Genomic DNA, 25,685 nt, shown 5'->3' on the forward strand with positions numbered 1-25,685 from the left:
TCGCGTGTATACCCGACTAACGAGCTTCAGCAGCCTCCACCGGTGAGGAAGAAAGAGTCTTTCTGGCAGATAATAAAAAACCTGTCACGTAGCGGCGGCTCCGTTGAGGACCGACTGAATCTGGAGGGTGGCAAGGAAGAAGGAAAAGAATACTAATTCATTATTCAATCTGGGTCGAGTGATTAGCATGCGCCGGTACCTGGCATCCTCGTCTCCTTCTAAATAATGTAAGGCGTATACCACCGCAAGAACGTGATGGTACAGGCATTGTCGCGAAGAATCCCTGCTTCCCTCCTCACAATTTTGGGCAGCCTCAAGCACGCAATTTAAATAATTATGCACGGTGTCCTCCCGACGGTTGTAATGCAAAAATTTCACTACGTAAAGAAGTCAAAATTAACGGCTCATCTTTGGAAACGTAAATATCCTGCTCATCTTGTCAGCTTGCTCTGGATTTTATAACATCTTAATATTACTTTGGAATTTCTGCAAAATTATTTACGCGAAATTTCACTTTTATTAAATTTAAGTGATATATGTTAATAATGAAATCGATTAGGATTACACATAGTAACGCCTATATTATCCCTGTTAATAAACCTAAGGAATAAGAATAGCTGTCGTTTCGCCGCAATATTTTCAGCATAAAATTACATTTACAAGTTGGAATAAAAACCAAGAAAATTCTCAAAGTCTCCAAACGCCAATTTATCTTAACGTTAACAGCAAACTACGTTCCTGCAAGTTCACTAGCGATACTTTACGCCAGTCTCGGAGCACAATAGAAACGGAAACTCGGGCGAACTTGCTGAATGTCTGCCGGCGTTAAATCAGCCTTCGTCAACGGGAAAAATCTCAGGAAGGTGAATTCCGAGGGGCAAGTTCCACCAGAGATAAAGCATTTTTAATACAATTAAGCGAGATTCTTCACGGTATCCGTTCTTCTTTCTACCCCCACATCTCCATCGCAACCACCCATCTCGGTACCCTAGCGTCACCCTGAGCCTCGGTGGTCTCTCTTCGAGATCTGGATGTAAGAAGGGTTGTACTCAGCCTGCCTCCGAGGCATGTTAATGCACTCCAAGATCTTAGCACTTACACTCTAACACGCCTGTACTCGTCGTCGTCGACGTTCTACTGCCTGCTTTTCCATCCCCAGCCATTTTCTCTTTCTCTTAAACTACCCCCGACCAAGTCTCCGCCGCCTCCAGAGGGCTTTCACGGACGACGCCTTAAATCCGGATCTCTGCCCTGTTCCCCTCCCCCTGACGGTTCTTATTCAGCTAGCTTCTGAATCTGGCGCCGTTGGTGCTGCGATTTTCTTCGCTGGAACGCCCAGGAAGCAGCTTTTCAAAATGTACGGCCTCTGCGGTGACGCTCGGTAAAACACCGTCGACCCGCGATTTCGAACTTCCCTTTTGGTGTGTCGAAATAGGATCATCGTTTAGACGTGTTTAATCAATGTTACTGATCAAACTGGATCAATTGCGTGATCAATATTACTGATCGATTAACCCTCCAGTACTAACAATATTTGGTTGTTAGAAACATTTGCTAAATTCAGTTTTCCTTTATTTTGTAATATGTTTCTTTTTGAATTTTGAGGATATTCTTATTAGTTCTCTCATCAAACTCTCCAACTCTTAAATTTTTATATTCATAAATCCTCAAATTCTTATATTTTCAATTTCACATATTCTCAAGTTCTCAAGCATCCAAACACTCAAATTCTCAAACTCTTCAAATTTTCAGGTCCTCAAATTCTCAAATCTTCAAATTTTTCATTTTAGTAACCTAAATTTTCAAATTTTCGTATTCTCATATTCTCAAATTTTAAACTTCTCAAGTTCTCAATGCCTCAAACTTTCAAGCTCTTAAGTTCCTAAATTCTTAAATATTCAAATTCCCAATTTCAAGGCATTTCCAACACAGTCCAAATCAAGCTCCAATTACCCAAATCTCAGACTAACCCAAAATGGAACGTTTTGAATGAAAATTGGCAAAAAAAAAATTGAAAGAAAAAAGAAAAGAACACGCAAAGACCGTTATTCGGAGAAAGCAATCTTAATTAATGAAGCCATTGTTTGAACCGTGGAAACTCAACGAGAGGTTCGAGCCAGGAGGTTCGAGCGTAGCTTACCGTCGCGGCGAGTGGATGGAGGTCGTTTCATCGGTGGCTAGGGTGAAAAGGAAAAAAGGGCCGGTTTTTTTCAAGGACGATGGGCACACCGACCACCAACGGTGGTTCGTGCAAGGGCACACAAAGCTCTTGACGGATGGCCAGCCACCAGACTCTGCCGCAACCCTCACCGGTTACGAGTGACCACCTGTTGAGGGTCCTGCACGCACCTGTCTACGCACACACGGCCCATCCAGCTTGTTTCCCCACCCTGGATGTTCCTCCTCTTCTTCCTCTTCCTGGATGATATTTCCATCCGTGATGACCGAAGAAACGGCCCGGAATAACAAGTGTCGACGCGTTTTGTCCACTGCGCGTGAAGCCGTTTGGAAGACGAGCGGATAACTGACACGAATGCGGATACTATGATTATTGGATGTGTGGTTAACACGTTTAGCTTGTTCTTGACAAAACAAATTATAACATTTTGTGAAAGCTGTACAAGATACACATTGTTGTGTACAACGTATTTTAATGCTAAAACTACCAAATCGGTTAAATGACTCTTTCATAAGTTTCCTATTATAAGTTACACTATTTGCTACAGTATTTTCCTTAACATCTGCATTGATTTTCATCAGGATAAAGAATTAACCCTCCCTCAGGATCATTCGTCCCTTTATTTTTTAACTTCATTTTTCATTTCAAACTAAGTGATTATACTTATATAATGATTTTTTATATCGATGAAGATTAACTTACATTTTAACAAAAGTTTGTTAGTACTTTTCGTAATTTATTATAAGGAATTTAAGATGTACTAACATGTAGGCTACAATAATTCTTATTTTACAATTTTTAATTTTTATTTTTTTTTTTTGCTTTAAAATTTTACATGATTTGGCCGTTTGATTAGCATAAACTTCTTAATATGTGGTATATGTGTATTATGGTGAAATTTTTGAAGATTAGAAGATATAACTGTGTGACGTATTATTCTTAGTGAAGGGTTCAGCAGCAATGAAAAGTATATTTTTGTTTTCATATTGAAACTAATCAAGTGATGTGTTTATAGTAATTTTAGTTTAAATTCTTAAATTTCTAAATTACGAAATTTTCAAATCACTAAATTTGTGAATTTTTATATTTTTATATATTGCAATTTTCGAATCTGCAAATTTTCCAAATTCGCAAAGTAAAATCCCCCATCTGGTTATTTAAGTGTCGAAAATGACAATTTCTTTAATTTGTAAGTAAATTCTTGAATTAGTATTTATAGACATCCATATATGCATATGTGGTCTGACCACATATAGTGTTAAGTTCTGTTAAGCGCATAACTAGTGTTAAGTGTATACCATAACATTTACAAGAAATTATAAAAACGAAGTACTGAGTTCCTACTTAAAAAAATGTATTGTATAAATTACAAAAAAATTTTTACAAATTACTGTATTTCATCCTGTATACATATATTTATCGTTGTACTTCATAATTAACTTAGAAGCAACTGCGTGTCAGACATCTGTAAACCCAGTGTTAATAAAGAAAAGAAATTCCAGTACTCCTGTAATGAATTATTCTAAATATTATATTATATATAATATAATATAATATAATATTATATTATATATAATATAATATTATATTATATATAATATAATATTATATTATATATAATATAATATAATATAATATTATATAATATAATATAATATAATATTATATAATATAATATAATATAATATAATATATAATATAATAATATATAATATAATATAATATTCCTCTGTAATTAAAATATTACAAAATTGTAATATAAAAGTTAAAAACGGTCAAAAATCAAGAACAATGTTAAAAATTACTTATGTTTCATCCCTTATATATTTATTATAGCATTTCATTCTTAATTTAAAAATAACAGTACATCCGTAAACCTAGTATTAATGAAGAAAACAACCCCTAAATTCCAGTAATCCTTTAGTAATATCACTATACGTAGTCAAAGTATTACAAAAGTGCAATGCAGAAGAGTGCAGTTGAAAAGGATCAATGAACGGTTGGAACGCAGTGTAAAAGTGCTCAGTGCGCTATTCGGTTCACGGATAGAGGATGGTTTTTTTATTCCCTGTGCTCTTTCCGTCCCTTCGTTGGTTTCGTGACTGAGCCATAACCGGAGAACGACGGGAACGCTTTATTTTCACCCCCATCGCGATCATTCCATTTGTTTCGCAGCATTGCATGGCTCGCGGCGACGAGTATCCTCTCTTACCTTCTCTATTTACCCTGCCACCCCCATGACTCTTTCACAGGTTGACATTGAACACCCCATGGCAGGTTCGACCATTCGTTAGACGAATCGACCCATCGTTATCTCGATATACCCACAGGTACGTTTAATATGACCCGCCGACGTATTTATTCTCCGTGTCGGACTTTCATTTTGATGAATGACACATTTGAATGCATCATACGTGCTTTAGGAATCGCTTGCAGCAAAATAAACTTGCGAATTTCAGGATCAACATCATTGTACAGTTGAATCTTTATAGCTTTTAATCATTTTTTTATTAGTATTTTAATTGTATCCTTAATTTTAATATTTATTTTGGTAGTTTAATGTTTTCACATTGTTATGGTGGATTGGATAGAATTAACTGGGTGTGGGCTATGGAAAGTTTAATATAGTTTGGTATAAGTAAAAAAATTCACATATTCTGTTTAAAAGCAGTTAAAAATTCCTATTTAAAGCATAATGTTGGAAATTTGTTTTTAGATTTTTACTCTCAAATTTTCAAATTTTTCAAAAAAACAAATTAAGAAATTAAAGAATTTTGAAATATTGAAATTTAGAATTTTATAAACTTTCAAATTTCTAAGTTTCTACATACAAGAGGTATTAAATTTAAAAGTCTCAAAATTTACATTCTTTAACGTTGTTTAATTTTCAAGTTTACTAACCTTCATATCCTTATGTTTTTATAATTCCAAATTTCAGTTACAGATAATTTATCATTTTTAAGTTAACTACTTCTTTCTTGAAATATCCTGAATATGTACTAATAATAATATCTTGTACTTTTGCTTCATATACAAAGTATTTATACATAACTTAGAAGTACCATACATAACCTAAATATCATACATATATTAATCTTGACAGCATGAATAAAAAATCGCTTTATAACATAAAGTGTAAGCAGCAGAAAATTATATGCTTATTAATAAGCAATATTAAATTTTTAATTTCTAGGCTATTTATTTCAATAAAGAACTATAAAATTTTTATTAACAATCTTAAGTTTCAACCCGCATGTAAAAACGACATTTTAAAGCATTTATCATTAAATAATGCCACATTTTATGTCATTCAAAATCAATTATGATACATCTCAATATTCTACTTCGTCATTAATATAAAAATTTTACCTGCCTTAAAACAAACACGTGTAACATACTTTCGTAACCGTAACATCTTACACCATTAAATTATTAACGTTGTAAATGTTACAACTAGAGATCTGAACCATAAAGATCATTGAAGACTACATTTCTGGAATTTGATCAACAATCCAGATAAGATAACGTGAATGAAAACGTTAAAATGAGGAACCTGGGTAATTCTGATGTCGAGATCGATGCTTATTAGTAATCCAAGATCGTTTCAGCCATTACGCATTAGGATTCGGAGATAACCCCTGAGATGCTATTTCCAACCCTCTATTCACGTTTCACCTTCTCCTTGACAATCCTTCGTCATCAGTCTCAAACGTCTTGTCGTCGCATAAGATTGAACATTACGTTCGTTGAGGATGTAGGCACGTCCTCAAATTGCATTGGCTCGTGTCACCTGTTCAAATCTGTCCCTGATTTTATCATCCCTCGCCAAGATCCGCGTAAATTTACCGTGAATCATACTTATAAATTGTTAGTGATTTTAACAGTTTGTATTTTATGAATTCAATTTGTATGTACTTATATATTGTTAGTGTTGTAATGTCGTAATTAATTCTTTCAGAAATATCTTGCAATGTTGTAGTTTGAGTTTATTCGGGAGGAATGATCAATTTTAAGCCATATAAATTCATCCATGCATAAAAAACTTTTATTCCGAATAAAAAGAATGTCGATATTTTTGTTCACGTCTGAAACGTAACCCTCCCACATATTCGACATTTGCCCCACACATCGTCTCATCAAAATGATATTACACTCATTAATTTATAATATCCATTAACTATGAAATATAACAATGGAATACAAATATAAATAAACACAAGATACCAGCAAGTTTGCGCAAGTCCGCAACAGTCGGTGCAAGTCTAATCCACTCTAATTCAACAACACAAACAAATATAATACAGACTGTGCTCGTCCAGCCATATAAATTCACCTAATCGTGCATAAAGAACTTTCTAAAAAAATATCAATACGTTCACATCTGACACTTAACCCTTCTACAAATTCGAGACTTGTCCCATACATTCTCTCGCCAGAACAAACCACGTAGCGAATTCGGCGTCAATCAATCTCTTAAAACAATCGATCAACGTCTAATTGCGATTCGGTCGGGCCGCACTCGAGGCCGCTTGAATTCGTCAAAGTGGTCAAAGCGGCATAAATTGGAATCGGAGGGTTGGTTGGTTGGCTGTCAGCGACGGAAACGGTCTGCTGCATCGAAAGGCAATCGACGAAGGAAGTGGCACGAGTGGACCGCCACCATGGCCGAGCTTTTTCAACTTCATCCTTCTAACGCTGGAAGAGATCGCCGTTTAAGAGGCGGCTCGCTAATGATAGTCCAACCCTTCAAGGACTCGACTGGTCGACCTCTCGAAGTCAGCCTGCATCTGATGGTAACTTCAATCCGTTAATTGGTGTACAACTTTTTTTTCCATGCTTCTTCCGTTCCCTCTCTGTCGCCACCGACCGATCCAGGTGGGGGTTCTTTCGCTCTTTTGACACAAGAGGAAGGAAAAATTTTATTAAATTAGCCGACGACAGGCGACGTCGCTCGGTGGCTTCACAGAAAAAATATCCCTCTGCTCTGCAGCGATCTCTTTAACCCTCTACATTTTTCACCCTCCCCCGGCACAACCGGCCGCCCACTTTTATCCCTCTCTCGTTCTCGACATTCGTGCTTGAAAGAACTTCGGAAACTCGTTTAATCGCCACGGCGAGTAATTTTTTAAGCCTCCTCGGCCGTTGGTCAGCTCGACGGCAAACGAAACGAAACGTTCGGACACGCGCCGCTTCAGCCGCGTTCTTTGAGCGCGAAACGCTGAAGAGAAGGTAGATAATTTATGACCACTCTTAAAAAAGATGTAACTCGCTGACAGACGTGTTTGATAGAAATTAACGGTTCTGATGAATTTCAATGTCTGCCGGGATGGTCGGCTACAGGTCAAAGATCAAACGTAGCGTGTAGACGAAACGTTTTACAGGTGGAGACACGAGAGGTTTGTATGTTCTTCAAAATGCTACTGAAATGATGTAAAATAACGTTTGTGGATAGAAACTTACAATCAACTGGCTTTCAGAGGGAAAATGTGGCAACGAAATGGAGAGCAGTTTACTGGTCGTTGATTTTCAAGAATTTTTGAGTGTGCGATTTGGAAATTCAGAAATATGAGGACCTAGAATTCTAGTGGGAAACTTGAGGACCAAGAAATTTGGAGATTTTTGTATTCAGGAGAGTATGTATATATATATTCATATTACAAATATGATCAATGCTTAATAACTAATTAACAATATAAACAATATTGCGTTTAACAGTCGATTTCGTAAAAGTCTATGTATAAATTACAAATAATACAGAGCGAAATATAAGCAAGCAAATATTTAAAGAATTTTTATTAGAAATAAAAATACTGTATACAAAAAAAATTTTGCAAAATTTTTCTGTAATCGAAAGCATACAAAATGAGATATAATCAAAAATTTAGGGAAATAAATATTTTTAGCATCTCACGTATCACGATTCATTATTGTCATCGATTTTCGTTCGTCGACACGATTACTTAGCAATTCTAACTAAAACAATCAGAGTAAAGAGGGACAGAAGCAGCACGGATACGAATCGATTAAAGAAGGAAGTGGATATCACCGGCGGTATTCAAATCGATTACACGACGGCCAATGTAAAAATTATGCAAATGTCGTTTACAAGTGAATGGGACCCTCGCGACGAGCGAGGCTACAATTAAGCAGAAGCCAATTCAATATCGAGGTCCATTCGGTGGAATATTCAACGTGCTGGTATTAAATGTCGACTGGCCCGTTTATACAAAGACGAATCGGTGTTATCGTTGATCTTACCTTCCCATTGTTGCACGCAAAGCAACACGTACACAGGATTTCACTGTTTTGTTACCATTTTCGTTGGTATTATTGACCTTATTTACATATACGTGTCCCATAAAGTTATTACGCTTCTGGGTCGAGTATATTAAACCATAAATTTTTAACGCGTTAACTATCGCGGCGAAAAGATTTCGGAATACTTTGGTAAGAGTTATTAGGGATATGAATAGACGTTAACGGTATCTTTAGTTTCTTTGCCTTTCCTTTTTATCATAGTTACAACGTTTCATGAAACTTTTGGCGTTGACGGGAATAATGGGAGCAGAAATTTCATAAAGATTTTTGGCATTCATACAAATATTAAGAATAAAAATTTTATAGAAATTGTTAATAGTTGTATAGCATCTTTGTACCATATTTGAGTATACCATTCATAGATATTTTTAATATTCATTGTATGTTAGTGAGGATACGCTATATTATTGTGTGTTTATAGGATCTAATAAAGTAAGATAAAAGTAAGCTTCAATGTATCTTTATGTCCATGACAGACATTTTTAATATTTAAAAAGTTCATGGATATGGGGATGTAGCAAGTTTGAGGACTAAAGAACTTATATCAAATTTTCCTTTTTATGCTTAGAATTTAAAATTTCCACGTTGTAAGTGGTAATAAAATATTTTGGAACTTTGGAGGTATTGACATTGAAAAATTTTAATTATAGAAATTGGGTGGTTTAGATATTTTTAAGTTTGTGAATTTAGTAATACCATAATTAAAATATTTTAATTTTAGAAATTGAAAAATTTTTGAATTAGAAATTAAAATATTGGAGAAATTTGGTGATTTAGTGATTTAGGGATTTAGTGATTTAGTGATTTAGCGATTTAGCGATTTAGCGATTTAGCGATTTAGCGATTTACCGATTTACCGATTTACCGATTTACCGATTTACCGATTTACCGATTTACCGATTTACCGATTTAGTGATTTCGTGATTTAGTGATTTCATCACTTAACAATTTGATTGTTTGATAATTCAATGATTTAATAATTCTGTAATTCAATACCAAAACAATTAGATAATTAGATAAATTGGAAATTTAGGAATTTACAAATACAAAAATTTGAAAATCCAGTAATCAGAAATTTGAAAATCTTAAAATTTAGAAATCTCGATTTGAAAAATATAAAAATAATAATAGTACCACTTACCTAATCTTTTTATCACCTATTCTTCTAATTTCCCTCATTTCTCTTTTATAATTCTTAGCCCCTAATTCTAATTTTATTCCTACTTTTCAGTTCCACCAACCTTCTAATAAAAACATAAAGATTCAGTGTAATCTTTTAACCCTTTACACTTCTCAATTTCTTTTACCTACCGACTCCTTAATTTACAAAAAATATATCAAGATAGGGGTTCTCAGTAAAATGTATTGCAACAGTGCGAAGCATGTGACAAATACATTTTTCATTTATTATAAATAGTAAATAAATAAAAGTATATATATTTAACCAATCTATTTATCTGAATTATTTATAAAATCCAAAAGAAATGTGATGTCGAGTCACACTCGACATAGGAGTGCAAAGGGTTAAAGTTCTAACCTGCAGTAATCTAAACTCAGAAATGTTACAGCCCCTTTCAAATTTTCAAATCAGTAGTCCACATACCTCATCATAGCTTTTTGCTCATCGGCGCTCCACATACCGTTGCATTAAAATTCCGTGCACCAGGAAATTGAATTACAGTATACAAGTATATTAATTCCCGATGCTCCGTGTATGTTTCAGCTCTCAAACGCTTACGTTAATCGCATGAAATTACGTTTCCAGTAAACATCACTTTGTTTGATTACGAGACTGGGATACATCGCATAGACTTGAGCTCGATGCTTCAAACATCGATGGAATTACCGGTGAGTGATGAGTTTAACGGAAGGGATAGACGAGATGAGAGATCTGTTCTCTGTCTTCACCCTCACTTTTCCGTCGTGCTAACCTTCTTCCTCGACATGTTCCCACCCTCTTCTTCGTCTCTTCTATCCCCTGGCGAAAGCGTGTTCAGCCTCGTAGTTAAGAACGAACTGATGTTCATCTCATCGTTAATATTATCGCGATATGTTCAATGTAACCGTCTCCCACGGCGTTTCAGCGATATAAAATGAACGATCAAATGATAGTGTTTTTCAGAGTCACGTTGTGTCCAATTCCGTGTTGCTTATCTTAAAATCGAGGGACGTAAAGAGGAATGAAAAAGTACCACGCAATCGCCGTACTTCAAGTTTTATCAAAAATTGCATGAACCGTCAGAAACGAATGAACTTTATGATAACCTTCATAAACTCTATCTTTTCAAATCATTTCATAAATTTATGTTCGTATTTAGACAAATATTCAAGTGTTCAGGTCCGGATTTCTGTTTTTGAATTTTTTATGATAGAAGTTATTAATTATCATTTTGTGGATGGAAGTTTTTATAAAGTTAAATGAAATAAGTAAATATTTATTTGCGAACTTTTGCTTGAAATTGTGTCTTGAAAGCAACTGAAACGAATGCTTTCTCTGAACGATTTATGGATCTTACTACTTGTAGTCGATTTTGGAGAATTAAACTTAAAGATTTCATTTTTGTAATTTGGAATATACCTGTAGAACCAAATTTGCAAATTTTTAAGTTCTTTAAATTTCCAAATTTTCCAAATTCTAAAGTTTTCAAATTCATAAGTCTCGTAATTTCTAGTTTAAGAATTTCTAAATTTCCCCAAATTCTATCAAATTCCCTAAATTCCCTAAATTCCCTAAATTGGCTAAATTACACAAATTACACAAATTACACAAATTACACAAATTACACAAATTCCCCAAATTCTCAAAATTCCCTAATGTTTTTAATTTTTCTATCTTCCTTAAATTCTAAAATTTTCAAATTTCTAATTCTTTCAAATTCCAATGTTCTCAAGTTTCCAAATCTTCTAAATTGTTAAGTTCTTAAATTTCAAAATTTTCAAAATTTCACAGTCCCCAAATTTCTTAATTTCCTAAATTTTCTAAATTTTGTAAATTCCCTGAATTCCCTAAATTCCCTAAATTCCTCAAATTCTAAGATTTTGAAATACCTGAATCCACTAAAATCCAAAGTTTTCAAATGTTGAAGAATTGAAACTTCATAACCTCAAAAATCAAAGTTCCAACTTTGAAAAGATCGGAACGTGAAAATGTATAATATCAACCAAAAATCATTGTCTACTAAATCCTCCTCATCGCCATTCTTTTTAAGAGAACCAACAATGCTTATCCATATACCACATTTAAAAACGATCATTACATTACGGTTAACTTGAAATGGAATGCTACTTTCTTCACATTCAGTACAAAAAATTATTTAACAATCGCGAAAAAATTTTCCAGTGAGCTGATAAAAACGAATAAAGCAGAGATTTTCGGTCGACTCTTGAAACGTTACGTCGTATTACGAGCGTCTTGTTCGTAGCGCCAGCGTTCATCTACATATGTTCTCGTCAGCTGCGCTTTGTTTCCGGAATAAGGAGCTCATTACGGATGCAAAACCGTCCATTCATATTCAAAATTTTATATCTCGTCCGCGTTTCCACGGCGGGGCTAATTTATTCGGATTCGATCCGCGCCGCGACAAATCCAACGACTCTGCTTTTCCCTCTTTCACCCTCGTTCGTTCTCTTCTTCGTTTCTATTTCGCCTTCGATCTTACGGCTATTAATAATGTCTCCTTTTTTTTATTGCTCATTCCGTTCTGACTTGCAAATCAATCTTTACGACCGACGAAATCGATGCCAGCTGACGTGTTCTTGTAACGCAGAGGTCTTTCTTCTGTACATCGTCTCGATGAAACTTGTAACCGATAGTATATGTAAAGTTAGAGTATATATCGATGTCAACCCATAAGTTGGCATATAAAAAGTCTGATAATTTATAATTAACTAAATAATTTAATAACAATCATTTGATCAATTAGTAACATTTTAACCTCTTGCACTATTTTGACGAGTCTGACTCGTGACGCACTCGTACCTCGGCTGTAATCAATTTTACTCAAATTTTTAATACGCTTCAATTTAGAGTTCAAGTCCAATTATAATTTGCATAGTAAACAATGGAATAATAACATATTGAAATAACATTTCAATTTTTTTGTCTACATTAATATTATAGCTTAATTGCGTAGTTTTGTCTGACGCACTTGACAAATAAGTCATAGTGCGAGGGATTAAGTATAGAAAATTAAACATTGAAGATTTAAAAATTGCATAAACTCAAAGTAATAGACTATCTACTTATGCAGTAGTGCGAAGTATGACAGACACTTCTTTAAAATTAGCAGTTACTCAAAGGCAAAACTGTATTATTCAAACATAAATCAATTATTCCCTAGTAATCAATGTATTAATCAAGTCTATACTCTGACCTCATAAAATTCGATCGAAGAAAAATCAGCCAAAGTCCACATCTGCTGAAGCTGATACATAAAAGACGAGTATTTTATATTTCGCGTTGCATAATGTATGCATATAGTGCTAACTCGATCGTTCGACGCGGTGAACCGTATACCAGGCATCGTATCGTGTTCTGCACCTCGTTCGTTAATTCTCTCTCTCTTTCTGCGCGTCTCTTCGTCTCTCGTCGAAGAGATAATCATATTAACCGGGCTATAACTTGTCTATGCATAAGCATAATACCGTGGCGGCGTGGTCCTGGGATCCTGGCCAGGATACGGGGTATATTTTACGCGCTCTGCCCGGCCGCGCACACACCCAGGACCATCCAGAACTCGAACTCCACTCGTAGCCGGCTGGTTGAAGCTTTGCCTCACCGGCAGAAGGGCGAAAGCAGGGAGAAGTTGCAACGTACAACGTTAATCAGCCTAATTGAATTAAGCACGCGCGACTGTTGTAATTATGACTATTTATAATGATTCCATTCCGGCCCGCGCATATCTGCCCCACGATTCGTCTCCCGCGAGCGACCGCCACCGCCGGCGAATATTAGTTTACACGCGCGTGTACACGGATCGCGTTTAACGCTGCTTCAGAGGGCTTTAAGGACGAATCGTCACTTGGGCAGGAAACTTTACGGTTGGTAAAAGCGTGAAAGACACTTCGAACGAATATTAGAGTCAGTTACAACTTTACTATTCCCCTTCTCGAGCTTCTATCACATACGTCATTTTACCTATTTTGACATGTTGAATACAAATACTTTTCACAGAAGTTACATATTTTAGAGATATTTTTTGTCGTAATCGCTATGTTTTAATAATTTTCCATATTTTTTTTAGTTTGATGGTACATAGCTGTACAGCCGCCATATTAGTTTCATACATTAGCACCACTTTAGTCCCTGTAGTATTCTTTTGCGATACATTCTTCATTTTTAAGATAATTATCGATTTCTTATTTTCCGTTTTCTTTTGCAAGTATTATCTCGATGCAGGAGAATGTTACTCTGCACTATATGTTTTTAACTCCTTGTCCTATAACAATGTGTCATTGTGACGCACGCTGCAGTTCATATGTGATGAACTAGACTTGTATTTTCACTTGCAATTGAATTTTCGGTTCTATTCTAACTATAATCTGTATAATCAAAATTTATTGAATGCATAATGTTTCATTTGTAACATTTTAACTTTCTTCAATTGTTTTTACTTTGTAGGAATAATTAGCTAGTTATGCATAACGCAACTATTTAGAAAATTGTAGGTTAAGGGTTTAATAATACAACTAGCATACCAAAATGACTGATTTTACGATTTTATTTTAAAATTCCTACTTCATGATACTCATATTTAATAATATTTATTTTTGACGAAACATATTTAAAATTTCTCAGTATTAGTTTTAATATTCTCAAAGATCATAAAAAAACGAGGCTTGCCACAAAGTATTGTCCGGAGCTACAACCCCTTAACCTAACTCTTAAAGCTGGATGAAAGAATTAATACGACCTTCTTCCTTTTCAATAATTTCACACAAGAAACCGACATTAGTAATTGTTCGATGAAACATCGGGAAGAATATGCTAGCAGTATCAAAAGAATTGAAGGCAAACGGTGTAACCTACTTATCTAATTCGCTCCCTCTTTAGCCATAAAGACGTCCCGGGTAAACGTAGCGTGATAATGAAAGCGGGTGTTTAGTCAGGATTTCCGGCCGAGTCGTTCTCTTTGCACCTTTCTCTTTTCGCCTCCGCGTATTTTGCATCCTTTTTCCTCATCCTCGCTCCCCTGTTTCCTTCCTGCGATTCCTGTCTCCGTTCCTCCCGTGTACGTACACACCAGCAGCACGCATCAGAAGTCGTACTTCATTAAGTCGGTAACACTTCTTCCAGCCGCGTTACTCATCCCTTTCAGGGATGGTCTCTATGAGAAAGCGAGATCGAGAGGGAGTAAGATTAATTGCATTCCGTCAAGAGAGGAGGCGTATTTTAAACGAAACCGCCGGTGCTCGCGAGGCGACTGAAAGGATGTAAAGGAGAGGAAGTCGAAGCCCAGAAGAAGAGATGGAGAAGGAAGGGTGAAGCGACAAGCTCTGAAGAGGAAGAACGAGATGGAATCGTGAGGTGAGTGAGATTCCTACCACCGATGGAAGAAGAGGATTCCGTTCGCGGCTGCAAAGAGAACCCCCGACGACGAGAGGATGGAACGGGGATTCAAGAGGAGAGGAGACACCGCCTAAGGCCTTGTTGTATTTATCATATAATTACCATAATAGAGCCTCGAACCGCCCGTCGCCACCTCCTGCTCCACCTTGGCCACCCCATTTTGCCGTCCAACCACCTCCCCATCTACTCTCTGTTCTAACAGCCGCAACCGCAAATTGGAAACTCACGAATACATTTTCCCTTCGTTCGCTTGTTCGTTCTTCGCGATCGAAATTGTTTGCCCGTAGAATGTCGACCGCTCCAGCCGGGAACGATGTTAACGAGTATCAACGGAATTGAAGGATTAATGCTTGGGACTCGTTGGAATTTTCCTTCATTCGTGTCGAATTAACTGAATACTACGTTTATAACATCTATGGTCACACTCTAAGATCTTATGGTTTTATAAGATAGTTTGGTTATACGGTAATGTTCGAATACACGGTCTCTGTTCTTTTGCCACGTATCCGAAGGGGTAGATTTTTAAGAATAAATGAAACAGAAATGAGAAAGAAAGGATAGGATATGACAGTGTAAAATTAGATAATTTTTTAGACTTTCTAATTATTTGTTTCGCTTAGCTATTAACTACCCCATGTCATGATATCCCTCTTTTAGAGTACGTATATATCCAACACTCCCAAATTCCTATGTGTGAAAATTCCGATATATGATATTCTTATGTCCTATTTTCCTGTATCCATAAATATCCATAGTAACCCTATAAGTTACTTTGAAATATCCCCACTGTATATCCCTAGCTCCTCGAAGTTATAACACACAATTTGCAAGCATAACATAATACATTGCATCATTGTTATAACTACAGCTTAGTTTGGCATACAATATGTACCAACCCCAGGCATTTTCGCCGTCGAGTATCGTTAAAACGGACGAGCACTTTTCAAAATTTCATTTCTCCCGAGAATTTCGTAAAGTGGTAAAAATTCGCAAACTAACCGGCCACATCCTTTAGGATCGCGTCTCAAAGTCTCTGGGGTTCGCGATGCATACGTTATTTGCGAACAAACTTTTTTGCGATGCTTTTTTCAGCGTGGCGATATGACGCCGAAGACGACGCCGAAGACGACGTCGACGACGACGCAACGGCGTCGGTGGATGGAGCAATTTATATCGATAGCTTATTCACCCTGGCTGCGATCGCTCTAGAATCTATTTTCAAGGTCTATTTCGAGTCGTTTGTATCCTCTCCTCGCGATATTGGCTACGACATCGGGCTAAAGCATGACACGGCTCCGAAGATGGCTGCTTATAGTCCTCTCTTTGGGTCGTTTCGTCTCGAGCAATTCCGCGACCGTGCCCCCGTGCAATATCTTCCGTTCCCGGTACTGCCGACGGTGATTTCTTTCAATAAGGACATTTTTCTTCCAGTTTCTTACTGCTACTCCATTAAGGCGGTATATTTTGCGTGCAGGGCTTATTGGCACTTACGAACCTCCGAATCGAGATTATGCCCGGGAAATATGGAAATGATTTTGGTTGGAGTTGAGTGGAAACTTAAGAATTCATGTTGTTATTGAGATAAAAAATGTTGCATGTACTTATCGAGATAACAAGTTTATAGATGATTTTTCATAATTTCAATTTATTATTCAAACGTTTGTTGATAATTATTTATTCCAGCAAGAGTCAAATCCAGCAATATACAATGTGTAGATCTATAGGGACATAAGAATATAGGGGTTTAGTGATCTGGAGAGTGATATCAGGCTCTACTAATATAACAATACAGATCGATAGTGATATATGGATATAGGAGATAAAGGATATAGAGATGCAAGATATAATTTTAAAAAATTGAAGGATTCAATAATTGACATACAGAAATTTAGGGGTAGAAAAATGTTGTGACACAAGGATCTAAGAATATAACAATCGAGGAATGTAAGGACGCAGAAATAGAAACCAAAGAATTTAGAATTATACACTCAGATATTTTTTATAGTATAGTTTTACAATTATTTATTCATAAATTATCTAAACCACAAACACACGAAATGTAAAAGGGTTAATCGTTGCTGTCTCAGCGTCACGTCACCCAAGGGATAAAAACATTTTTAATCGAGATATCCGAAAATCTGAAAGACGTTCTTCAAGATAGATTATTCGACCCATTCATATTCGCTTAATTTCGTTTAGCAGATCATGCGAAGTAACTTTAAATCAGCTGGCGGAGGTAAGAAAGAGGAAACGGAAGAGAAAGAGAAAGGCGGTAGATGGTTCTTAAAGAGGGGCCAAAGGTGGCTTCTCCGGTTTCTTCGCCAACCACGAATCACCACCTCGACCCCTTCCATTTACCCTCTTTTAGAGCCCAGAGCCCCCCTTTTCTGGTCACCGATGTGCAGCCCGGTGGAAAGATATTGCAGCTAAACACTCGGTTCTTTGATGCCGCCTCAAACCTCGCTCCCGTCCCTCTGAACCCCGCTAGATAATTAACGTTAAAGGTTAATCCCGCGAAGAACGATAGCCAGATAAAGACCGTGGGATCCATAAGAGAGAGGTTTAATAACTGGTTGGCTTTGCGCGAGGATTTTGTTGGTGCGATCTTGTAACGTGCTACGTCAGGCGTAACACGAAATTAATGTGTCTTGTTAAAAATATTCTGGCTGCTGTTAAACAACACCTTGATTTTAATTTGTCTTACAGATTTTACTTGGTTGCTAATAAAATTATAAACTTTACAGACTGAAATGTTCAATGTCGTATATTTTACTCTGCAAACACTATTGCGGTTATGAAAAATATAAAAAATATGATGCAGTCTGTAAACAATTTATTTAATAAATACGTTTTTTTACGAATCATCACGTAGCACAGTATAAACGATATAGATTAACAAAATTATTAAGAAAAATATTCATGGTGATACATACACATAGCGAATAAAGAAAATAATACTATTAACAATAATATATAAAATGATGATGGTAATGATTTTTATGATAATTCCGTGACGTCAATTTTCTCATTTTGTGTACCTAAATCTATAAAATTAGCCACTGCGTGCGTTTGCCAGGAAATCGTGCACGGTCGGTAAAATTGTCTACGGCGGAGAGCGTGCGAGGCCGCGTAAAAACGTCTAAATTGCGCGTAAATAATTATATTTGCATATTCATTGAAAGGTAAATATTTAATACCGACGTGGCTGAAAAGGGGCAGCGTGAAGTGTAACGTATACGCGGAAAGTGAGACGAGCAAGTGTCCGGGATATGGAAAGAGGTGGAACGGTGGAGACAGGGGTTGTATGGCTGGCCAGCAGCACCCGAAAGCAGCGGAAAAGGGGTTGAATATACATCGCGGCTCGACGGAAATTTTAGCTTAATTTTACTTAACTACACCGGGCTACCCGTGGGGCTCCGCTGCAGGGACAAGTGTTATTTTTGTAATTCTGAGCGGTGCTAATGGGAGAGCTCGGCTTAACTCCTGGCGGCCAACAAAAGAGAGTGTTTACCGCGGCCGACGAATACACAAATCCACCGGTGTACGACACCCTGGTTAACCGTGTTTTAAAACGATACCGTTATAGTGGTCTTTGTTGTTCGGAAAACTCAATCTACTCGACTGACTTTTGATAGTGTATCTCGTGCAAGAGGAATTGATGTTGGTTTTTGTTCTTTTAGTACAGCTAAACTTTAATCGACGTGAATTTTTTGTATCGCAATAATTCATGTGAGAATTCATTTCAGGAAATGTTCACTGCCAAATATTGTTTATGCTATTATTTATTGTAGTATATTATATAAATATATCAACCCCTTCGTTCTCATTAATCTGAACTTTTGGCTGAACATAATGACCAATATTCCTTAAATACTAGTTTCAGTGTAAATAAAAAATTACATGAATAAAATTACCATGTTTAACAAGGTTTGTACGTAAATTTCGATACAATGTTTATACATAAGAATAAAATTAAATAATTATGTTTTAACTGATTATGTGACCGAACATCGGTAGTTGAAAATTAAAAATTACATTTAATTCAAATTTTGTCATCAATTTAAATAAAAAAAGTTCATATATTACCTTCATAATAATCTTAAATTTAAATTTTACCCGTCCCCCAAAAATGTTTATTGTAAAATAAAAATTAATTACTAATTGTAATATATAATTGAATGCATTGAAACAGTACAGTGCAGTGATTACATACAATTATAATACAAGTTATTAAGAATACAAACAAAATTGTGCAGTGATATTTAATTTATTAAAAAACATCAGTTACTCGAATATTTCATGAAGGTGATCGTGGACCAGGAGTATCTAAATAAAGGCATCGTTCACTATCCACCCTCGTCTTCTAACGAATGAAGTACACGTTGCTTAAGAACACGTGAAAGGGACGCTGATGAGATTCGAGGGAAAGTGTACAGGCATCAAGCGTCGCAAGTTACAGAAGGTGGGACGCGTATCGAGCGTGAATATTACATCGATCAGGGTTTGACGATGATACAGAAGGTGGAGAGGAGAAGAGATCGGACGTAGGGGATGATGTCGCCTATTATCCGGTGGAACACCTGAGCCCCCGGGTTCCTGGTTTCACGTCGCCCGTGCCTCTCAGATCGTTCGAGAGTGTATGAAAACCAGCACGCACTCCACCTCAGGGCGGCGTCAGTATCGCGGCTAAATAATTACACGGGCTCCGCGTATTATCCACCCCTAAATTATTCCCTGCTAACCACAAAAATAGCCCCTTGTCACCCCTATTTCTCTTTCCATGGTTTCCTGGTTTTCTCTCGCCTCTCGACCGGTGTCACCCGGCCACGGTCATCGTCTCAACCGCATCGACAGTATATTTTACGCGGTTTCTGGTTGGTTTTTCTTCGGGAAATTTATCTGCTTATTTGACTCTTGTTGCTGTATATTCTTGGCTCTCTGTATTTTCTATGCTTTGGTAGATTAAATTTTATACAGTGATCCGTAGTTTGAACTTATAATTTGGAAATTATCGACAGCATGATAGTTTTCTTTTCTATACCAATGATATTTTTTAAGTTGTAATATTATACACACGTATATTGTACATACACGTAAGACACATACGTAGCATATATTATAGAATTGAAATAATACAGAACGTAATTTATATAAGCAATATTAGTGTATGAAAAGAATATTACTCAAAACTGTAGATATGCTTAGCAAAGCCTGTGATTATGATTAATAGTCTATTTGAAGTTTCACTATTCAAAATTGAAAAGAAATACAGCACTATAAAAAATTGCAAAGAGCAATGTATTAAATTCGAATAATGACATATTACCACAACGTCATATTCAAATTGCATCAAACTTGGATCGATAATCGTTAACAAAATTCGATGCACGTTCGTCGATGTTTGAACTTTCTGGTATCACGCGACACAGGTGAATATTAACGAATGTTTGCCTAGGGGAACGTGTTCTGTCCAAGCATGATGGACGCTTTCGGAAGCAGAAGTTCGGATAGAAGTAAGCTTCTGATATCCAATGTTGGACCGCTGTTCGACAAGAGATGGATCATCCAATACCCTCTATACTTATCCGCTCTAAACAACAGATACCTCTTCATAATTTATCGCGGCAATGACGTATGCGAAATTATTTCTTATTTGCCCCGAACAATTTATCGATGAGATTGATATAGAGAAAGTATGTCGAGCAGCGAACTTCGAAACCTTAACCATAAGTGATTTCACGTGCCATGCTGACAACCACGGAATAATATTGATAAATTCAAGAGTATTGCACACGGACACACGTACATGATCGAAGGAAAAGTTTAATCATAAAAATTGAACGTGGCAACGAACAGGTGACCAGCGGGCCCGATGAAAGATATATCACTCTTATCTCGTTATATTTTCGCGGTCTGAAATATTCACAAGCGAAACAAACTTTCGAAACAATCTCGATCCTACCCGAAGAATTCCTCGATCAATATTGTACTACCGTTTCGTGATATGTTTATTAGCTATGAATGTTGCATATCGTACACAAAAAAGTATACAACAATAGTTTTAATTTGAATGGGTGTTTTAATTCTTTGTCATGTTGATATCTTCAATGAAATTCAGATTTTACTTAATTTTATTTAATTTAACATGATATGAATATAATAATAATATAGATAATATTATTAGTTGCACTAGAAGGTGAATAGTTAATATGTTTAATAACACGTTAAGCTATGGTAACCACAATTGATCAGAATATGCAAATTTCGATTAACATATGTGTATTCTAATTTCATAAATTAAAGTAATATACTGACCCATTTTATTAGAATATTAATTTTCTGTATATGCAAAAATAATCTACATATGTTAAGGTTCACTTTATATTTCCTCTTGCATCTGACTATTATAGCATTACCATATTAAATAACTCCATTGTAATAACAATTTGAAGAAAGTTACAGTTACTCAATTCTTCAAAGATTTAATAGTTCAAATAATTTAAGGGAAGGACATAAAAGTAAGTAAATCTTCCAAGGAGTTAATAATTCAACTACCACTATAGTTTAAATGCAACTGAGAGTACGAAACGTCACCGAAGTATCTCAAGGCAAAAATAGTGTACATAAGCACCTATCTGACCATCAGGTTCGATTTTATAAAAGATGGATGATCGGACATCGAGTGTACGGTCGATCGGTCTCCGGGCTGACGCTCTCGAAGATGAAATGCACCCTTGGCGACCTCGAAAGGGACCCTAACGTTCTGTATGCCTCTCCTACACCCCCTCACCGTTTTGCAAGGCAATGCCACTCGAACAAGCATATTTACGAGAAGTACGCGTGCCCCGCTTCGGAAGCTACGATCATCCCTTGGATACGTTCGATTTCGAATACAAATTCCTCCATATGTAACTTCGAGAAACGGTTATTGGTCCAACTAAAGGTTATTAGACCCTGTAGGTGAGCGGACCCTTTTCCTCGGTGACCAGGCACCTCACGTATGCCCATGAATTTCACGCACTGAATCATTTCGAATGCAAACGGCTTTCGTTTTATTTATGTAGAGTATTGGGAGGAATATGGTGCTCGAGTAGCTGGGACATGTGGCGAACAATCGATTTGCTATATATTCATTGTTTTTTTGGTGATTTCTGTCAAGTTATGACATTTATACGACTGAGTTCTTTGATTGAACCCTTCATATTCGGTTGTCTGAGAGAACATTTTAAATTTAATTTTTAGGTTATTTTTTTATGTGAAGTCATGTCATTTATAGCATACGATTTAGAGTTCTTTCGATGAATATATCAATTCTTTACATTTGATCATTTGAGAAAACTTTAAATTTACTTTTTATTCCTTAAAAGTAGGTTGTAATTTTACATGAATGCAAAAGAGTTTTAAGGAGTAATTAGTATTTACCTCTCGATTATTAATGTTCCCATGAAACAAGATTACGTCGTCATATTGTCGACGCTGACTTCCGTGACAAATTACAAATACCGTCTAGTAACGATCATGGAGGGTAAAGTATTAAACTGATATTCCGTAAGTGCTATTATGCAGTTTCCTTACATTACCAAATTTGATTTTCCATTTTCAAAATCAACCATGCATGATTATCATAAAGTCAATAGGTACAAAGCTTAAGAAAGAGAATTTATCGGAGAACTTTGAGTGAGAGGTTAATGACACGTTCCATTCGGAACATAAGGAGATGTAACGAGCGTACTATCCAAGGTCCGGAGATTTATACGAAGGGACAAGCGCGACGGAGTGAAAGAGGGCGCAATAGTTGCTTTTCTCGCGGGGTTCCTCCAGGATGGCCGCAGCCGTGCCGTAGAACAGCAGTACATTATTTCTTGATGTCAAATAAAGCAATTAGCATGTGCCTTGACCAGGGTCCACGGGTTCTAACCCGAGTAATCTCGCCGAGGTCCCCGGCGTGTGCGACATCTTCATCAGATGCGGACCCTGCCCTCCTTCCTCCGCCACTTTCTATACTGCCGCCCCTTTCCCGCTGGAAGATACTCTTCGCGTGACTATCCTGCACCCCCAGGAGACGAAGGGCTCGAGAACAAGAGAAAGAGCAGGAATAGCGAAATTGCAGACGAGAAGGCGGTATCCAGCCGGTGCAGCCGCTTCCAAGGGAAATTTCACAAAGGCTGACCCGTCGCTAATGAATGTTATATAACCCTTTTAATGCTTTAAGCCTCTTAGATTTTTCAGAGAGCCCTCCACCTTCTTCATCCACCCGGAGGACTCTTTTCCTCTCGTACGACACAAGTGGCCCACCACCGGGAGAAAAAAGGTGAACGAGAAACCGGGGCGGCCGCCTCGGGGGTTGGTAATTATGTGGCGGACGTAAATTAAGCTTGTTTAGATTGGGATTTTTATTAAGGTCCTTTATGAAAGAGTGCCGCCACTAAATGGCGCTCCGAACACTTTAAACCCACCGCGTTTCTTTAAACGCTGCTTGAAAAAGGAACGACAGCTCGATCAGATTCGTTTGTTATTATTGCATGAGGAAAACAATTTTTCTTGAGACAATGTTAGCTTTGAGAAAACGCCGAGTTCTTCGCCGACCATCCCAGGGAAATCGTAAGTAACGATCAGGAAGTGGATATATAAAGAAGCTGAACCCAGCGATGTACACGGAAGAAATAACTAAGGGTTAGTTTAATCGTGCTTTAGGAGTCGTTTTAACCTCCCTGTTGTCCCCTATTTATCGGGGGTAAGAAAGCGGTGTAGCCAGTCGTATAATGTCCACTTTACTAACGTATGGCAGAGACTAAAACAAAAAAAAAAAACGGAGAAGCTTTACGTGTTTAATCGTCTTTTGAAAAGATTCATTACTGGGGACTTTCTTATATGTAGATCTAAAGCAGAAGTTACGAGTACTGTAAATTTGGTCAGTTTTGTTAATAATTTAAAAACGAAGATTCGAACGCCATTTTAGCAAAAGAGAAAGTTATTCAGAATCGCCTCAGCTACAACCCATTTCTTCTTGCTTACATTAGTTGTGACATACTTTGCATGATAATTACAAGTTGCAGATGAATAGGCTGTAAATTTGCAAATTTCGAAAGTTAACAAATCAAAGATGTAACCTTGAAACAATATATGTATTTAACATTATTTTTATTAAATTATAGTAAAATTTTATTGACGATGTATTGACTTAGTAAAAACTTGATGACGAAATCTGTGCTGGTGTTTGGACGTTGAATTTGAGTTTGTGTCTACTACTAAAATTGCGACAAATATTTCAAAATTGTAATAACTATTAAACTTCTTCGAAATTTGTAATATTATGATTGCCATAATTGAAAGTATAGATTAACAGTAACGAAGGTGCTTGTCCATCATCGTGCCTTAATCCATCGCCGTATCAGGGCATGTTAATTTTCGTCAGCTTCTAACGAGCGGCTATTGCAGTATAGCAAACAGCTAACCGCCTACTCGCTAAGGTTTGTGTACCAAAGTTTGGAAAGCAGTTCTCGCAGGTATAAACTGTTCTCTATATATATTGCAAATACGCATGCCGTCGGAGCAACGGGTGTAGAACGAAGTTTCCGGTGGAAGTTTAATTCAACTGGGCGGCTAGCCGGGCGTAAACGCTGAATGATTTGTTGCAAATCGAAAGCGCTTCAGCGCACTTTTGCACACGAATCGGGAAACGGTATCTTATCTGTCTTGTCAAGCTCCAGTCGATGCGTCGAACTGTGAGGCACGGTTTAGATCAAATTCGAAGAGAAATTAGATACACAAACGTCGAATGCGAAGATATTTAATAGGAAATGATTTCACAAACAGAGATTCTTCGGTGGTTGAAGCATTTATAGAGGTAGAAGTAAATGAGGTTTTAGGCGCTATCCTTTGAAAAGACGTTTTTTTGTTATAATAAACTACATACCTACTCAATAGAATGTAACGACTTGTTATTGCTGCTACGTGTATACCTATTGATTTAAACCTGTAAGTGTCTGAAGAAACTAAACACGGTTATTGTACCAACAGAAAATTCTAATCCTTCCGCTATTGTACTCTAAGACCTAACTTTTCTATAAAATGAAAATCCAGGATAATAAACAAACGTCAGTTATAGCGGATGCTCTGCACCCATTGCTAGTCGAGTATCGAAAATCGAGATTCAACGTTGATTTTCTTCAGGATAGCTTTTCGCGACGAGGCAAAGCTGGGTATGCCCGTTCGCTCGTTCTGTCGATTAGGCTTTGCCGTCATTAAAAGTTTATAAAGAAGCAGAGCTACCAGCCGAGGTACACAGACGCGAACAGAAGCGTCGTTCGGTTGTGTGGGTGAAGGGATCAACACCCCACCAAAGTCGAATGGAAGCAGCTGAAGAGAGGCAGACAGCGGAGGAGCGAACGAGATGGAAAGAGATTCCAAGCAAGTTTTCTCATGTGCAATGCATAATGAGGAAAGGCAGACGGCGCATAAAGGGCCTACAAATGAGACTCGGCTTGTACGTATACATTCCAGCCAGATACAAACGTGTACACGTACACGAAGGCGCGAACGTCGTGCAACCAGCCCCCTCAGGTTACATCGTGACTTCTAAACGCACGACGAAGTTAAAAACTTTTCCTCTACGATTTT

At 36.9% G+C, this 25,685-nt stretch overlaps 1 protein-coding gene across 2 annotated transcripts in view; it reads right to left on the reverse strand.

Annotated features, from left to right (window-relative positions):
- The window catches only part of LOC105662425 (uncharacterized), a 503,073-nt gene that overhangs the window by 84,448 nt on the left and 392,940 nt on the right, over positions 1 to 25,685 (reverse strand). The window lies entirely within an intron of this gene.

This window comes from Megachile rotundata, chromosome 12 (assembly GCF_050947335.1).
Source record: "Megachile rotundata isolate GNS110a chromosome 12, iyMegRotu1, whole genome shotgun sequence".
In the NCBI taxonomy this organism is placed as follows: domain Eukaryota; kingdom Metazoa; phylum Arthropoda; class Insecta; order Hymenoptera; family Megachilidae; genus Megachile; species Megachile rotundata.